We start from the raw sequence: 14,075 nt of genomic DNA on the forward strand, positions 1-14,075 counted from the left end.
TTATTATGTGCATGCTGATGCCATCTTTGCGCGGGATTCACCAATGCGGTGGCCACGTATATGTTAAGAACTTCATCTACCTCAAGGGTTAAATCATGATCATGGGCGTTAGTCGTCGGTACGGAGATGTGCCACTAGGTGTCAACGCGAGTGTGATGCGTCCACATCAAGCGGTGCTATATCTCCAAACAACAGTAGATATTGTACAAGCTCTCATAGACCTATATACTATACATTATACACAATACACTATAAACAATAAACTACTTCTGTGACGACACGTTTCAGTGTTATACCGATTCCAATGACGGAGGGATCAGCCATCATTTTTTTCCCTTTTCTTACTTCGGCTGGCTATGAGTTGGTCTGCCATGGCGCACTCTGGCGCCCACGCACCAGCAGTGGGTTTGTACTTACACCCTTGTGTGTTCGCTGCCGGCGGCTTGGTCAGCGATTCCCGCTCATCTTCTTACACGGTGATCCATATCACACCTGTAATGTCCCAGATTATTTTTAGGCACTAACACGCGATTTGTCACCGGTAATACACCTCAATTCCGGGCTGGATGTACTTAGCAAAGCCGAATTTTACTTCCTGGCAGTGGCACTTTATTGCCACGAGCAGCAGGTCCGTCCTGATGTAGATATCCTCGAAAACCGTGTTGTGAATGCAACAGCATCCCTGCTGCCCTCTCCGGTTCCTCCAGCTCGTCTAGAACGTTCCAGTCTCGTCCAGTGAAGCTCTATAACGGGGTCATTTCTGCACGGCCATCTCCAGGACTTCCTGTGGCGTCTGGTATGGGGAGTACTCCCTATAGGCGAGACTGGAGACGTCAGACACGGTTTGTTATATGGTGTTTTTGCTAAAGAACCTTGAAGCACCGGCGTGTCTCTGAGGCAAAATACATGACTGCCACGGGTAGTGCCTGGGTTCCATTCCCGTTCGAACGCAGTTGTTTTTTCAAGTGAAGCTTGTCATGAGTTACAGACTTCGGTTACATTCGTTAAACCAATTTATCCATACATAACACTTGTATAGGGCCCTTTTTAAAAACGTTTCTAGCACCGGCGTTTCTCTGTCCTGCGAGCCAAGTGGTTGCCTCTACTGGATAACTTAAGAAACCTTTGACGATTTTAGTTCCGGAGAGCCAACAAAAACTACTGTGACGCGTTTTTGTGATATTCTTTTTGGTGGTATATTCAATGTTGTTTAAATAAACGAAAAAACTGGCGTACCTCTGTGGTAGAACACTTCCTTGTATTCAGAATGCCTGGGTTCGATACCAGTTCCAACGCCGCAAGCGGCATCTGAAGAACTTCTAAAATCCCAAAACTATGGCTCGGAAATCGCATTGTCAAATATTCGGTTCTATCTAAATTAAGTTGGGACATAACTTTTTCTACAGAATCATCACAAGCTTTACACGTAAATCAGGTTTCTTTTTTTCAGTCTTCAGATTTCGTGCGTTTATTATGCGAGCTTAAACAAGAAAGATATGCAAATCGTTGAGAATCTTTTTCTAGGGAGATAATTTTTTCTGAAAAGTACGTTGTATAATTTATTAGTCAATTGTCATGAAGTGTTCCTGCGCGCAAGAACTAGTTTGATGCGATTATAGTGTAAGATAGAGCATACATCCGCCGACAAACTTGCAAGAAAATTAGTTTTCATCGATATTTAGTCATACATTTAGGATCGAGGGGTTCGTAGTAATAATACTCCGAACGGCGCACTAATTAGCAACGTTCATTTTCTGAGGCTGAGAAGGTTTTATCCAAATTGCTTTTTGGTTTAGGCAAGAAAAAGTTAAGTTCGCTCCCGCTGGTCTCCACCAGTTCCTCGACCATGGAATGCAAGCCTAGCCAAGCGCCTGTCCAAAACCCGCACGGGCCGACACGTGCTCGAAAAGCTCGGCATCACAAAGCAAACTCAACGCGGCATGAAGGTTGAAATTCCAAGAACCGTACGCGAGCAAGTATATGTAGCCCATTACCACGCAACATACACCCCCAACACCACACGGGATGACGCAAAGACAGGGCACAAAACATGCACTGAAGTTAATCCAAGGACAAGGAAGCGGACTTCACCGACGCAGACCGTTATCCGGACATGAAGAGTTTCATGGCGGCCAGCGAGGCAAACACCTCACGAGCGTCGCCGTGAACACGGCACACGCCGAAGCGGCAGAGGAAGCGGCCATAGCTCTGGCCCTCAGAAGAGCTATGACGTCAACGACTCGCAAACGGCGATTCGCAATTTCGAGAACGGTCGCATCTCGCAAGAGGCGTGCCATAAGTTCTCCGGTGACATATTCTTGGATAACCGAAGGCACTTGCTGATGGATCCCAGCACATGCCAGACAGAACGCCGCCAGCGAAGGGGCTCGCAGAGGTGCCCTGGGTCTCTCTCACCGGGCATCAACGGAGGAAAAAGAGCTGCCGCGGGGTGCCCAAAACGTCTGGGCGTGGGGGGATCGCATGAACAGGTTCCAGGACATAACGACACACTAGCAGTTACAGAGATGCGCATACCCATTCACTCACGTTAGGCTGAACAGGACGCATGCGGTACACTACAGACAATTACAGATTCATTCAAAAACCCCAGAGTCATGTACGCGATGTGTCCAGACATGTACACTACAAAAAAAGCATTGCATATCCACGTGGTGAATGATGATGAATGGGGCGAAGCGAACTCGCGCTGCAGCACGGCGATGGCATTGGCGCGAGCGTGGTCCTTCTTGATGGAAGATATTGTGACTAGATTGTTTGAGAACCACAATCTGTCGCACACACCGCAACTATGAGCGAAACTGTTATCAAAGAAGCCCCGCTGGAAGCGCGCGTAGGCGCCTTCGGGCAGAGCCCGCGTGATGCGTTTTCAGCCACTTCACGTGCTCGCACAGCCTCGGGCTCTGCCTGGCAGGAGGCGCGCTTCCTCGCCGCTTCACGGTCCTTCACATTTTGAAGATCCGATTCGCGCCGCAGCCGTGCAGCTTCGGCCTCGCGGGCTCGAACGGCCGGGTCTTCGCGCCGCAGCCGTGCAGCTTGTCGAGCAGCTTCGGCCTCGCGGGCTCGAACGGCCGGGTCTTCGCGCCGCAGCCCTGCAGCTTGTCGAGCAGCTTCGGCCTCGCGGGCTCGAACGGCGGGGTCTTATCGCCGCAGCCGTGCAGCTTGTCGAGCAGCTTCGGCGTCCCGGGCTCGAACGGCGGAATCTGCTTCGCGGCGTCGACGTGCAGCTTCGGCCTCGCGGGCTGTCACCTCAGGATTATGTATGCGAGCGCGCGCTGCCGCCGCCTTCCGTGCCCTCCGTTCGCAGCCTTCGCACGAGAGTGTCACTCGTCACTGTCGTCGTCTTCTTCTACTGCATACCAGAACGCGCGCAGTAAAGAAGAAAGAAGGCCACACAGGCGAACACGCACGAGAGTCTCACTCGTCAACGTCGTCTATTTCATCTACTGCATACCAGAACGCGCGCTTCTAACGAGCTAGAGGTGGCTACTACAACGCTACAAACAAACGGAGGATAGACAGACCCACGGCATTAGGAGCTTCGCCCCTAAAATAGGTAGATCGTGTGGCGAGGTTCACACGCTCAGCGTAACCGGTGGGTGATTCCGGGCTTAATAGACAGTTCTGACAGTGCCGATCCCTCAGTCTCTTCCAACGCCAGCCTCCGCTCGCGCTGGAAGACCGCAATGCTCAGCTTAAACCTGACAGCACAACTCTGGGCCGTCCATCGAGCCGAAGAAGCCACTTCGAGACAACGTCTCGGAACCGCGTCCGCGGCGGTGGCCCAGACCCACTAAACGGACCCCGGGACTCGAATAATTGATTTGGTAATAAAGTTCGCATTCTTCCACTGGTCTCTGTCTTTGCCGACATTTTCTCTTCGTAGGAAAGCGCCCCATCAGTAAACTATGACTTTTGCAGAGACAAAAATTTCTTGCGTCGATGGAAGAACGTCGATAAAAATGTTAAAGTTTCTTTCAAAACATTGCGGATGTGCAATGTGCTTAAATGCCTTTTGCAGAATACGGAAAGAATCAAAATATATCAGAGCTGCCCTTCTGATTTATCATGTTTTGAAGAAATATTTATGAGATATCTGCAATGTTTCCCAAAGCTATTGCTGCGGCTTTGTGTGAGAAAAATAGTTCTTGCTCAAGCAAGGCCTGGCTGTAGCAGCAGTGCAGAACAGCGGTGACATCGAGGGAGAGCTTAGCGGTCTCAAATATATAATGCTGAGCACTGTAGATCATCTCCATATTTCAAGGCGAAAGCCCTAGATGCGTCATCAAACGCGAAAATTCACCGTTTGTGTCTTCGCTGAAAAGTCACGTTAAATTTCAACGGATATGTGCGCACATTCTGCGTACCAAAAGTCACATGACCTTTTGTAACATGACGCCGTCAATGACGTCACGTTGGTAGAATTTGTCACTTCGCGATGACGTTCTCACAGGACATCATCGCGTGGTCAAAGGCGGGCTGATCACGGAGGCTGTGCAAAAACCATGTGAAATGCAGAAATCTTGTAATGTCTCTAATGGCTTTATATTGTCACATAATGACGTGATGATTTTCTTGCAGGTCTTGTTGACACCGACGCCGCGAGGCGCCGACGGTCCAGTTTCGCGTTTAATGAAGCATCTAAAGTTTTGTTCCTTAACAAAAAAAAAGAATGCGTTCATGAGTGTGATTGTTGGAATAGGAGAGTAGAAACGCGCAGTTACAGTAGTGTTCAAGTAGGAGCCTCTGGTAATTCCCGCCACCGAGCGCCGCCATGTCGACATCATTGAAAGATGCGGAGATTATCCTTCCCATCCCCGTCCTCCTCACCTCCGATGGCCACACAGAAAAAGTGTATACATTTAAAAAAATGGGCACATCCCACGTACCGTGGGAATCGATGTATTGCGAAGCAGGCGCCGGGAAAGTGACTGGCGTAATTTTTTACATTGAGCAAGACGTTACGAAATGCCGCGAAAGATAGGCACAAATGGTATACACACACAGATATGCTGAAGAGTCATACATGTGCTGTATAACCAGTTGTCTGCAGTTGCGTAACGAGGCCAACGGCAACATAGGTATCACCAACACCAGACGCGGTAAGCCGATATGTAGTGCTTACACTTGTCCGTTATGATGAACGCACGCATGTTGCTCGAACCCGTTTGCGTGTGTGGAAGGGGTTCTTCACAGTTATCATGTAGATGGCGGCGAGCGAAGTGTCTTTGTTAATGTGGTTTCTGTGCACAACGCAAACCTCGCCGATTCTGCTCCCTGTCTGTGTGTGTTCGGTGTCTGGTGGCCGGCGAAGTGGGATGCGGCCTACGTTGAACTTCCGCATCACAGTGTTATTATATGTGTCCACGCCTCCGCACCTGCAATGAAGCCACGGGCTGTGCACGATGCAGTGGGCTTATTGCTCCAGGTTTCAGAAAGTGCTAACACGCCCGTTTCTGTGAGCTGAGCGTCTTTTAGATGCGAAGTATCTTATGGCGGAGTTCAATCCGGTGGTGGTGGTGGTGGTGTGCGGCGTGACCACCCTTGCTGCGCATGCGCATACCCTCTCCACTCCCCCTCTCCCCATACCCTCACCTCCCCCCTCTCCACTTCCCCTCACCTCTCCTCCCTTTCCATTTCCCCCTGTGCACTTTCCCTCTCCCCTTTCCCTCTTTCCACTATTCCTCTGAAACGCGGGCTAGACATGCCGAAATTTCTCCTGCGCAAGGCCGCGATGAGCACCAGCGCATGCGCCTCCCATCCCCCTCTCTCTCCTCTCCTACGCTGCCCACCTCTCGCACGCCTGCCGACCGCGTTCTCCGCTCGCCCTGTGAGAATTAACGGCCAGGCTAGAAGGAAGACAAGACGCGCGTAGCGTTCCTCTTCGTTTTCCACGACGCGAGGTCAGTAGCAGCATGCCCAAAGAACGCCAACGGAACGCGAACGTGCAAGTGCGCCGGCTTCGCATCGCCTCATGGTCCCCTTTAGCTGGAAATCCATGGTGTAATTTCGATGCCGTGCACGGGTGCGCACACAGGCGTTAACCTGACATGACGTCTGTATCATAGGAGTACTTGTGTAATATTTATTGCTTTGTTATAAAGTTAGATAGCCAGCACCTTAACCACAATTGACGTTGCACCAACATTACGCCTGCATAAGGTGTTTTTCCAAAGCAGTTTCTAGACCTGGCGTCGCTCTGTGTTAGAATACCTGTCTGCCACGCAGAAGGCTTGTGTTCGATTCCTGCTGGGATCGTAATTTTTATTCATTGCAATCGTCGGGTCAACGCTGCCGATGTGTTTTTGTTAATGCTCTCGCATTTAAGTTGCAGATGTCTGTACTCGCCGTTCCTGGGTAGATGATGATGATGAAATGAACTTTATTTGGTCCTGGAGAACCCCGATCAGACAACCCCCGAAGGGGGGTCCGCCGCAGTTGCTGGCCGCGCCCACGCCGGTACTGGAAGACCGTGGCCCTCCGCCCGTTCGCAGGCCTCCTGGACTGCCGACAGCTGGACTGAGAGCTCGTTGCTTTTAAGAGCCCTCTCCCAGTCCTCTTCTGTGCTGAACTTTGCGCTAAGTAACGCCGGGCACTGCCAGAGCATATGAGCGAGTGTGCAATTATCCGCCCCACAGCTAGGACATCCTGGATTGATGCCTTCAGCAAAGTGGCTAAACGTGCTGCGAGACGGGAAGGAACCTGCCTGCAGCATCCGGAGAACCGACGACTGCGGCCTAGTAAGCTTGGAATGCGGGAGGGGGTATCGCCGCCTTGACAGTTGATAGTGCGAAGTAACTTCGTTGAAGGTGCCAAGTGGATCCCTGAAGCTCTCCGTGAAGCCGCCTCCGGACCCGCCCGCACCGCCGCGGCACGTGATTTCTCGCGCACGGTTATGGGCAAGTTCGTTGACGTTGGGAACTGTCGGATGAACCCCTGAGCCCATGTGGGCCGGGAACCAGGTAATTGTGTGAAAGCCTCCTACAGCCCTCGAACTGAGAATAGCGGCAGCCTCTCTTGAGACCACACCCGAAGCGAAGGCCCGGAGGGCAGCCCTAGAGTCGGTGAATATCTCAGGACGCGAAGGGTCCTTCATAGCTAGAGCTATCGCTACCTGCTCTGCTACGGAGGCAGACACCTTCCTAACGGAAGCTGAGTTTAGTACGCGACCGCGATGATCAACAACCACGGCCGCAAAGCTGTCCGAGCGGCCATACTGCGCCGCATCGACGAAAGCCACCTTTCCCGGGGATTTACCTACGAAGTCAAGCAGAGACTTGGCCCGTGCCGTTCGCCGGCCAACATTGTACCGCGGATGTACATTACGCGGGAAGGGTTCCACCTCATAAGTACCCTTCATTGTTTGTGATAAAAATATCTTCTGTTCCGCACTGCCCGTATGATGACATCCAAGCGACTGTAGGAGACGCTGCCCAGCCTTGGTGGAGGAGATATAACCTGGGAATCACCTGTGGCGCATACCCGTATATTGCGGCCCGTGGTAAACGGGTATGTGCCACATGTGTGGCACATACCCGTTAGAAACGTTAGGAACATACCAGATACCGGTTAGAAGCACACACATACCCGTTAGAAATGGCACTTCCCGTTAGAAACTTTAGGCACATACTAGATAGAAACGGCCAAAGTTGCTTGAGGTTAGAAATGCTTCGCACTTAAAACGCCAGGCCTACGCGGAGCACGCAGCGAAACTGCGCGAAATAAACGGCAGTGCCATTCCGGTAGTTTCTTGTCCAGCGGCATTATGCGAAGGTCTCGTAAGGTAAATCAACTGAACCCTTCACTGCAACTCCAACCTCCATCCGGCCTTCATCGACGCGAAGCTTCGCTTCTCTATCGCCTTTGGTTGGGAGTTGCTTTTACGAAGGCATATACAACGTTAATCGGAATGACGGACAGCGCGGCGTGTGATGTTTGCGGCACCGAAGAAGACATCGAACACCTGCTGTGCCACTGCCCTCGTTTTTCCTCGGAGAGACAAGTACTGTCCAACGCACTGCGGCGATTGGATGATCGGCCAATTTCCGTGCAGGTGCTACTACAGCACCGTCCACATCTCTCGGCGGCCCACAAGGCAGTAAAAGCACTCTTGTGTTTTTTGAGAACGACGGGCTTATGCGAACGCCTCTGACTTGTGGTGCAATCCCGCACGCTGTAGTGAATGCACTGCATCTCTTCTCTCTCTCTCTCTTATTTTTTTTTCTCTTTCCTCCCTTCTATTTCTCGTCTTTCTATTCCCCTTCCCCGACCCCCCAGTGTAGGGTAGCCAACCGGAAGTGTTTCTGGTTAACCTCCCTGCCTTCTCCTTTTTCTGTTTCCTTCCTTCCTCCTCGTAAGGTAAGATCTGACCCCAGATTTCATGTTCTGTTCCGACGTACATGCAGAGCATGTCCGTGAGGGTCTTATTTGTGGGAATCGAGCGCGCCCTTCCCTTTGGCGCCTCGTTCCCCAGCTAGCGCGTGTGCTGGCCCCGCGCGGGCACGCGTCCGGGCATGCCTCGACATGCTCACATGCTCACGCCACCAAGCTAGCTTACGTCACTGCAACGCCGTTCCTCATTGGCCGCCAGTGAAAACCCCCTTCCCCCCTGAGCTCGCTTCTGGCTGGCGCGGGCTTACCCGCGTCAGATGCTCTCAGGCCTTGACGAGAGGTTGACGCGCTGCTGAGCAGGCGGCTCTCGTTCGTGCGTTCGACTTCGGCCCTCGTGCGTGAGTCGTCGCGCCGTAGGCAAGCGTACTTGCTCGGTCTTGCGGAGTTCCCTATACGGCCTGCAAGCCCGTGAGTGTCGCACTGTGCTGCATCTTGGGTTAATAGACGTCAGACTCTGGAGTTTCCAAGATGTGTGGCGCCACCTGTCGGAGAAGTATTGAGTAGTGCATAGACCGACTCTCTCGCACAGTTTGCTATGGGACCAGGTGCAACTAGCGAGTGCGAAACAACGATTGAGCTTAATATCGCGTGTGTTTGCGCATTTAGCACTCAGAACGAGAGCTGTGAATTGCTCTCCGCTAGTCGGACGCGCCACCGAGCCGTCGTGAAGTGCTTGCTGGATCACTCGCCTGAACGACGGCGAAAACAGCAGCAGACGAGAGCCCTCCGCACGCTACGAAGAAACTCCGCAAAAGACGCACTGTTGCGCTTTGTGAATTGCCACGGACGTAAAAGACTGAATAACAACGTTCAGTTTTACCGATTTCTATAGTTGTCGTACGAAGAAGAAAGGCGAGAGCGCTGGATACGGGCCGTTGCGAGCGTGTTGGGTAAGCGAAGTACCCGCGTTCTCCACAGCCGGTGGCATGAATGTGTGGCTCTGCTGTTGTTTTGCGTAGCCCTGATGCAAAACCGTGGTAACCTTGACTATGAAGCTCAGCAGAGGCTCTCACCGCGGTGCTTGTCGTGTAACACGAAGTGAGCAGCCAGAGGCAGACTGGAGACGCGTGATACGCACACCGCGACGAGTTGGTCGTCACAACACAGCATCGCGGACGTATGTACGTTTTGAAGGCTCAGAGTTCTGGTTCTAACTAGCTGACACCACGTGCGTCATGCAAGTAAATCGCAGAATGTTGGTCGTGACCCCCTTCAGGTTTGTTTCGCCAGTGTCCTCCGCGGTTGCCGTAGCTATCTCGGAGGCCACGGTTTCACATTTGGTTGTACCCCGCGAAAGTGGACACGCACGTATCCCCATTTGCAGTACACACAAACGGAAGACGACCATCAAGAGACCATTTGAGGATGCGTAATAAAACACTCCAATGCACAGGAAGCGAGAGATGAATTAAGGGAGAATGCAACTGAAAAGGCGAAAATCGCCGAAGCCATTCGCCCCTGATGAACTGAGTTTTGTACCACTGATCGTAAGATGCATAGCTAAGTAAATTGATCGTGTACGTAGGTGCTTTATCGCTGTGGCATACGTATATACCCGATTTTAACGCATTTAGGCTCTAGAAAACGGATGTCGGAGGGCTTGCCTCGAACTCGGTGTCGTGTGATGCTCGCTTGTACTTGCGAGTTGCAGCGCGCGGGAGTAACTAAAACTTATTTTGCATTGTACTCGCAGTTCGCTTTGATCAGCTTCCTTTGTTTCTGAAGCGTGGATTGGCGGAAGAAGCTTTCTAGGTCCTTGATTTTCTGGAAACCGCACCTCGACACCAACGAAAGAGGAGCGTTATATTGCGGCCTATGCACATTCGCTTGCGGGCGGCTCTCTTTGCACTACCCAGTTAGTGCCAGGGCTACGATGAGGGCGCTGGTGGCGGTGTTTTTCGCAGCGCCGCCTGGGCAGAGTCTGACGTCTATTGCGGCCTATGCACATTCGCTTGCGGGCGGCTCTCTTTGCACTACCCAGTTAGTGCCAGGGCTACGATGAGGGCGCTGGTGGCGGTGTTTTTCGCAGCGCCGCCTGGGCAGAGTCTGACGTCTATAAACCCGTTGTTGTTGTTACCCTGCCTCGTGCGTGGTTTCTGCGCCGTGTCGGAGAAAACGACGAACCCGGCCGCAGCGTCGTTGCACGCAGCGGCAGTGGAGAACGTCGCGTCCCTACATGGTCGCGCTCGTAGGTAAGCCTAGTGCAAACCTATCTCCACATATTAAGGCTCTCCGTTGTCTTGGGGATGGTATGCAGTTGTTCTCCGGCGAGTTGTACCGCTGAGCCTGAGAACCGACTCCAAAAGTTCTACGGTGAAGGCAGGTCCTCTGTCTGTGATCACAACTGTTTGGGCGCCGTGTCGTAGGACGACTATTTTCTATGAAGAACTGGGCCGCTTGTGCTGCTGTGCCCTGCTGCATAGCTTTAGTCTCTGCGTAACGAGACAGGTAATCGGTGGCGACAATATTTCATGCGTTCCCTGCTGTAGAAGTTCAAAATCGGTCCACGAAATCTATTCCAATTCGGGCGAATGGTTTCACAAGTGCTTCGACTGCGTGGAGGAGACCTGCTGGCTCACTGGGGGGCGCTTTGTGTCGTTGGCACTCGGTACAAGAGTGCACGTGATGTTTAGCAGCAGCAGGTAACTTTGGCTAGCAGTATATGCGTCGCTGTAGGCGCAATGTTCGGGTGTAGCATAGATGACTAGGGGTAGCTTCATCACGGTATCCTTCAGAATTTCGTTTCGAAATGATGTAGGCACGACGAGCAATTAGTGCTGCCGGTTGGAGAAAAGTGTTTCTTGTACAGAACATCGTTCCGCTAGCAAAAAGACGGCATTCCTTTGGGAAAAACTTGTGGCACGCCTTTACATCGTCCTTCAAAGAAATGAATGCGCGGAAACAGCTATGCGTCGCCGCGCTGCTCTTGTACAATCCTGTGTGCACCCTGGTCTGACATTATATATCCCAGATTGGCCGTGATCAACCAAGAGCCCAGGTCGAGGGTGAGAACTTTACGCAAAAAAATGAGCCACCCCAGATTTTAAGATTGTATAAGGTCTCTTTGAGGAGGTCTATGAATCATCGGCCTGCACGAATGCCACGCATATCACCTAGGTTCGATACCCGCTAGAACAGTGATTTCTTTCCTCATAGTGCACGGTACCTGCGATGCACAAGTACTTCACCATAATCGGCTGTTGTTGTGAACTCATAACAGCTTACGCTGTAAAGAAAGGTGCATCCGTCACATTGGCCTGAAGGTTAATTGAAAACACCCTTAATGCAGCTAGAGGTTGGAACCTGTGAAGTCCGGCAAGAACAAACTGCAATGTTTTAAGTCCTCGGTGTACCAAGCAATACACTCACGAACGCGCACGCGTGCTGGCTGGGCATTCGACACCCAATGAAAGCCCGCCATTCTGGGCCCCGCCATGGTGGTCTATTGGTTATGGCGCTCGACTGCTGACCCGAAGGTCGCGGGATCGAATCCCAGCCGCGGCGGCTGCATTTTCGAAGGAGGCGAAATTGTTTGAGGCCCGTGTACTTAGATTTAGGTGCACGTTAAAGAACCCCAGGTGGTCAAAATTTCCGGAGCCCTCCACTAAGGCGTCTCTCATAATCATATCATGGTTTTGCGACGTTAAACGCCAGATATCATCATCATTCTGGAGTGCCTTAAGCATGGGAGGCCGGTGATATCACCAGCTTGTTTCCAGGAATTTCTTTCGGTTGGTCCACTTGCTGAAAACCTTGACTATTTGAGAAAAACACCTATTTTCATTATTGATTTTCTGTAAAAACACCTATTCACAAAAAAATCGCGGATGCCCAGGCTCCTAGCCCCCCCTGGCTACCCTGGCTTGCACACTCTGTATATCTCTGAGCAGCATACTGCCTATGAATGCACTATCCAAATATTTTGTGATGGTGAAGTAAGAGCCCTCTCTGTTGGCAAAGATGTAATAGAGACACAGAGCACTTTACACATAAGGAAATTTCCGACTTTGCTAAAGTTTAAAGGGATGCTGAGGTGAAACACTCAGTTTAAACAGATAAATAGCTCTGAGAAATGTATTGTTATCAAATTCGCCATCATAGTAAAGTTAACGGAATAGGAAATGGTGATCAAACTTTCATTTTTGAATACCGCGGCCACAATTCAAGCTCCGAACGTCAGTGCGACGTCACGAATTCCCTAGACTTTTCACGCATTTTAGCCACATCGCTGCTACGGAATTTTTCGGATCTCGATATATTAATACTCAGGATTCCTAAGAAGACAACGTAAATTTTTTACCATTTAACGAATACGCAGGCCCTAGCTGGTAGAGGCCTTCGAAATTTATGACGTCTCGGCAAGCTGGTGCGAAAACTTCGAGGTGGCGTCAATTATGTAATCATCTTGCGCGTTTCCTTGCTTACGAAACATATTCTCGCTGAAATAGTGGTGCTTTTGCTATTGTGAGATTTTATCGAATTATACTAGGAAAATTGCTTTTACTTTTTTAGTATTCCTTTAACACGCGTTTTGATGTGTCGCGCGATGCGCCTTGCGTTGGGTCGTTGTCGCTATGGAATCGTAGAAAGACGATGAAACCCGCGGTGATGTTGCACCATGAAAACAACGTTCCGTGGAAGGTCGCAACCATATAAAGTTTCCTGGGTCATTTCACGCCAGCTGAACCAACCTCCGCTCTCCTCTCCACCATCTGCGATTTCGGAAATCTCGGAACTATGACTCGTGAAAGGCGTTGTCAATAAGTCGATCCTTCCTAAGTTAGCCTAGGATAATTCTTTCCCTATAAAGAACGATCACAGGCTTTACATATAAAATACTTTCTTTTTTTCAGGTTTCACGCTTACGTGCGTTTATTCATACTGGCTTAAACATGAAAAATATCGTCCGTTATGGGAATATTTTTTACGAACTTAACTTTCAGTGAAACGTTTTACTATGCGCAAAAAATAGCTTGAGCGGAATATAGCGTGAAATAGTGCACACAGTGGGCGGCAAAATTTCAAAAAAGTTGGTTTTTGTTGATATTTGGTCGCAAATTTAACATAGGCAGGTTCCAAATAAAAATATTCCGAATAACGCGCTGATTTGCAATGTCCATTCTCTAGAGGCTGTCAACGTTTTTTGAAATTACTTTTTGCTTTAGGACAGCAAAAAATGTTGAAGTTGGCTTCCATTGGTATCCTTCCTTCTCCACTTTTTGTCGTCGCAGGAAAGCGTCCCATCAGTAACTATGAGTTACTATGAGTTAACTATGAGTAACAGCTTCACTGCGTCGATGGAAGAAAATCGAAAAAAAAATGAGAAAATTTCTATCGAGACATTACGGATGCTAAATTGCGATAAAGGACTTTTGCAGACTACGGACAGAATCAAACCGCCAGTTCTGCGTTTTTGATTGATTGGTCTTCCAAGAAATATTCGTGAGATACTTGCAAAGTTTCCCAGAGTAATTCACGCGGCTTTGCGTTATATAAAGAGTTCTTGCTCAGGTAAGTCTCCGCTACAGCAGCGGTGCAGTAGCAAGGATCGCCTGTGCAACAGACAGGGATAACTCACCGGTCTCAAACAGTTGTGTGCTTAGCACTACAGATCGTTGCCATATTTTAAGGCGAAAACCTTAGATGAGTGATCAAGCGCGAAAATT

The sequence above is a fragment of the Rhipicephalus sanguineus genome, chromosome 2, assembly GCF_013339695.2.
Source record: "Rhipicephalus sanguineus isolate Rsan-2018 chromosome 2, BIME_Rsan_1.4, whole genome shotgun sequence".
NCBI lineage: Eukaryota > Metazoa > Arthropoda > Arachnida > Ixodida > Ixodidae > Rhipicephalus > Rhipicephalus sanguineus.